The sequence below is a fragment of the Cydia strobilella genome, chromosome 21 (assembly GCF_947568885.1).
Source record: "Cydia strobilella chromosome 21, ilCydStro3.1, whole genome shotgun sequence".
NCBI classification, from domain to species: domain Eukaryota; kingdom Metazoa; phylum Arthropoda; class Insecta; order Lepidoptera; family Tortricidae; genus Cydia; species Cydia strobilella.
The window spans coordinates 20,001-25,000 of NC_086061.1; the positions used below are offsets into that span (position 1 = coordinate 20,001).

Sequence of the window (5,000 nt, forward strand, 5' to 3'; positions counted from 1 at the left end):
ATCCTGGTTAGTTTCTTTTCCTCCGCTTACTAATATGCTTAAATTCGGCGGGTGATCCTCCCTGATCTGAGGCCAACGATAAAAATTGGAGGCAGACACGATATCCGGTCAGCGCTACGACGACGACAACACGCAACTCCCCGAAAGGAGCGCGCGTGGACGGCGTCGATGCGCTCTTCGGACGTCGAGTCCGCCTACTATACTATATATACTAGTGGAACGATACGTGTAAAATGATGAGAGTCTATCAAATCTAACACGTGTTATACACGCGTTCACACCTTATATATAATATCATAATTAATATCACACAGTGTGTACGCGCGCACGGTAGATATGACATACGTCACATCACACGAACGTCGCTATATAATACATATATTTAAAGGGACGCCCGAAAAGGTTACAACCGAAATCGTAATCTTCAAACGAACCCTCAGCAGCGTAACATTTTACTGTTACGCAATGTGGTAAAAGTATGTTTATTTATGCAGCCGGCCCTCAGACAGGAGTGGTCCTGGATGTGTCTCCACGGACCGCAATGTGCGTTCGAAATGTCGATGTTCAAATGTGTCCTGCAGTTCACACTATGACGCGCAGTTAACTGCGTTCTTCATCGACCCGCGAGCCAAGTGATCCACCGTCCAGGGTAATAGTTTATTATTACACACTGGTAACAATGTTAGTAACATCAAATAAAAAAATAAAAAATCATTACGAAAAATGAGTAAAACGATTACCGCATACTGTCTGTCTCATATATATCGGTCTACGTACAACACAGTTGACGTTCGCGCGAGTTCAAAGAGAAACATCTATATAATATGGAGCGATAAGCTGTAACGGCGCGGATTTGTGCCGGTCGAAGCGACTCTCCAAATAGACGTAAATCTCAAACTGCTTAAATACACGCGACGCGAGATAGAAATAAACCTCTCCTGTGTGACGTCAACTGACATATATTTTATTTTTGGTAACGGATTATTTTTGTTATACACGACGTTTGTAGTATGTAGAACATACACAACAACATATATACACGTTAATGATCCTTCCGCAGGTTCCCCTACGGAAACCTTGTTACGACTTTTACTTCCTCTAAATGATCAAGTTTGGTCAACTTCCCAGCAACGCCGACGGCCGTGAAGCCACCGCGTGTCGGTCCGAAGACCTCACTAAATCATTCAATCGGTAGTAGCGACGGGCGGTGTGTACAAAGGGCAGGGACGTAATCAACGCGAGCTTATGACTCGCGCTTACTAGGAATTCCTCGTTTATGGGGGATAATTGCAAACCCCAATCCCCAGCACGAAGGAGTTTCAACGGGTTGCCCGGGCCTCTAGGCCAAGGAGAACATGCTGATTCCTTCAGTGTAGCGCGCGTGCGGCCCAGGACATCTAAGGGCATCACAGACCTGTTATTGCTCAATCTCGTGCGGCTCGAAACCGCCGGTCCCTCTAAGAAGAATTTTAATACGTCGCCAGTGAGTTGCGCGACCGCGAACGGCCGCGCGCACCTAAATGACGACGCCTATTTAGCAGGCTAGAGTCTCGTTCGTTACCGGAATTAACCAGACAAATCGCTCCACCAACTAAGAACGGCCATGCACCACCACCCACCGAATCAAGAAAGAGCTGTTAATCTGTCAATCCTTCCGGTGTCCGGGCCTGGTGAGATTTCCCGTGTTGAGTCAAATTAAGCCGCAGGCTCCACTCCTGGTGGTGCCCTTCCGTCAATTCCTTTAAGTTTCAGCTTTGCAACCATACTCCCCCCGGAGTCCAAAATCTTTGGTTTCCCGGAAGCTGCCCGCCGAGCCATTGTAGTAACGTCGGCGGATCGCTAGATGACATATTTACGGTTAGAACTAGGGCGGTATCTAATCGCCTTCGAACCTCTAACTTTCGTTCTTGATTGATGAAAACACCTTTGGCAAATGCTTTCGCTGATGTTCGTCTTGCGACGATCCAAGAATTTCACCTCTAACGTCGCAATACGAATGCCCCCAGTTATCCCTATTAATCATTACCTCGGAGTTCTGAAAACCAACAAAATAGAACCGAGATCATATTCTATTATTCCATGCACGAAATATTCAAGCAGCATTTTGAGCCCGCTTTGAGCACTCTAATTTGTTCAAAGTAAAATTGTCGGCCCACCTCGACACTCACTGAAGAGCATCGCGATAGGATTTTTATATTGAACCGTACTTTTACATACGATTCACCGACGATATGCTCCGCAAACGTGTCAGTATCGATTCGGATGAATCGCACCGACAGTGCGTAGCACAAATGCAACTACGAGCTTTTTAACCGCAACAATTTTAGTATACGCTATTGGAGCTGGAGTTACCGCGGCTGCTGGCACCAGACTTGCCCTCCAATTGTTCCTCGTTAAAATATTTAAAGTGTACTCATTCCGATTACGAGGCCTCGTAAGAGTCCCGTATCGTTATTTTTCGTCACTACCTCCCCGTGCCGGGAGTGGGTAATTTGCGCGCCTGCTGCCTTCCTTGGATGTGGTAGCCGTTTCTCAGGCTCCCTCTCCGGAATCGAACCCTGATTCCCCGTTACCCGTGACAACCATGGTAGTCGCAGAAACTACCATCGAAAGTTGATAAGGCAGACATTTGAAAGATGCGTCGCCGGTACTGGACCGTGCGATCTGCAAAAGTTATCCAGATTCATCAAAATGTTACGACTTCGGACGCGAGGCCCTCCGCCGATTGGTTTTGATCTAATAAAAGCACTCATCCCATCACTGGTCAGAGTTCTGATTGCATGTATTAGCTCTAGAATTACCACAGTTATCCAAGTAACTGAGTAAGATCTAAGGAACCAAAACTGATATATTGAGCCATTCGCGGTATCGCCTTAATACGGCTTGCACTGAGACATGCATGGCTTAATCTTTGAGACAAGCATATAACTACTGGCAGGATCAACCAGGGAGCTGCCGTGTTCGTGCGAGTCTTGTTTAGAGACGCAAAACACTAGCGCTAACGCGTGCGTCATATCATCACATCATTCATATATTTGGTGTATTATTATCATCATATATAGACGACGGAGACTGACTGCACGCGTGAGACACGAGTCGTATACGAGACAACACGCCATTCGGATGTACCGAAATTGGCGTGGCGTATAGTAGACTGGTGGGGTATTTTTTACTTACCACTACTATTACTTACCCGGTAGGTAGGTAGCGGTAGCTGGTGAGTGAAAAAAGCGCGCACACGCACACACAGTGGTGTTTGTTTCATCGCGCCGATGTAATCGAACGTTCTTCCACGACCAGACATTAAAATCTCACTATTTTTTTTTATTACTTTAGATTCTTTTAACATAGTCGTTCTTCGTAGATTTATCTCGGTCGCCCGGTATTAGAGAGCTAGTTTATTATTAAAACCCTCAACCAATACGGTTGATGAACCAACAAACACACAATGATAAGACACACTGTGAGAGTGTTTCATTCAAAACCGTATTACCGTGTAAATTTTTTTTTAAATCGGATTATCATCCGATCTATCCCTCGCCACACACGTATAGGAATAATATACATACAACCAATTTCCTCGCACAGATTTATTTTCAATGTGTCAACCAATCGGGAACGTTATCTGTCTCGAATTGGAGACAATTGACAATCTGTGCAAGTCAATATTATACGGCGTGTGCACTTTTCCCGGTGGTGGGGGCAAAGATATCAATATTTTTCCCGTCTGTCACGTTTCAGTAATAAAACGCGTAAACTGGGAACAAAGTGCAAATAAATAATAATACTCTATTTTAAAACACATCTCAAAAACATATTCATGCGCGCGCGCGCGCATCCATCCTTCCTGCGCGCATGCGCGCCGCTAGAGCGCAAAATTTGCGCGCTCGCGGTTGAAGCGAATTATAGAGCATTAAATGTGCTTACAACATTTCTTGGATGTATTTTATTTAAAAATTTGCTGCGAGAGTATCAACGTAATAACAAATGCATTATGATCCGTATCCAAAAAAAAAAAAAAAAAAAACCTAACCTAACACCTAACATAACACCTAACATAACCTAACCTAACCTAACCTAACCTAACCTAACCTAACCTAACCTAACCTAACCTAACCTAACCTAACATAACCTAACCTAACCTAACACCTAACCTAACTGAAAACCTAACCTAACTCAAAACCTAACCTAACTCAAAACCTAACCTAACTCAAAACCTAACCTAACTCAAAACCTAACCTAACTCAAAACCTAACCTAACTCAAAACCTAACCTAACTCAAAACCTAACCTAACTGAAAACCTAACCTAACTGAAAACCTAACCTAACTGAAAACCTAACCTAACTGAAAACCTAACCTAACTCAAAACCTAACCTAACTCAAAACCTAACCTAACTCAAAACCTAACCTAACTCAAAACCTAACCTAACTCAAAACCTAACCTAACTCAAAACCTAACCTAACTCAAAACCTAACCTAACTCAAAACCTAACCTAACTCAAAACCTAACCTAACTCAAAACCTAACCTAACCTAACCTAACCTAACCTACCTACCTACCTACCTACCTACCTACCTACCTACCTACCTACCTACCTACCTACCTACCTACCTACCTACCTACCTACCTACCTACCTACCTACCTACCTACCTACCTACCTACCTACCTACCTACCTACCCAAAAAATATATAAACATTGCCATTTACTCTTCGTACTCTTCATCATTATAACACGTCTTTTTTTTTTTTTAATATTGAACGTATACGTATGTAACGTACGTACGTCTCACAGGTATAAATAACATCTCATAACACCAGATGGCCACTATGACTATTTAAAAGGATGCCGTTCGGCCTTGCTAATGCGCCGGCAGTCTTTCAAAGGCTTTATTAACCGAATGCTTGGATCGAAGCGATTTGAATCTGCATTGGCATACCTGGACGACATCCTTGTGCCATCTGGTGATCTAGAACAAGGTTTTGAGTTTTTTTTTTTTT

General features: G+C 43.7%; 2 non-coding genes and 1 pseudogene across 2 annotated transcripts; all 3 read right to left on the reverse strand.

Moving 5' to 3' along the window:
- The window catches only part of LOC134751348 (large subunit ribosomal RNA), a 4,274-nt pseudogene extending 4,199 nt beyond the window's left edge, over window positions 1-75 (reverse strand).
- A 420-nt stretch (window positions 76-495) lies between these two features.
- Window positions 496-652, reverse strand: LOC134751341 (5.8S ribosomal RNA). The gene has a single exon (XR_010128638.1). It is a non-coding gene; the product is annotated as a 5.8S ribosomal RNA (ribosomal RNA).
- Window positions 653-1,043: 391 nt separating this feature from the next.
- LOC134751329 (small subunit ribosomal RNA) lies at window positions 1,044-2,951 on the reverse strand. Its single transcript, XR_010128626.1, has one exon. It is a non-coding gene; the product is annotated as a small subunit ribosomal RNA (ribosomal RNA).
- Window positions 2,952-5,000: the final 2,049 nt, after the last annotated feature.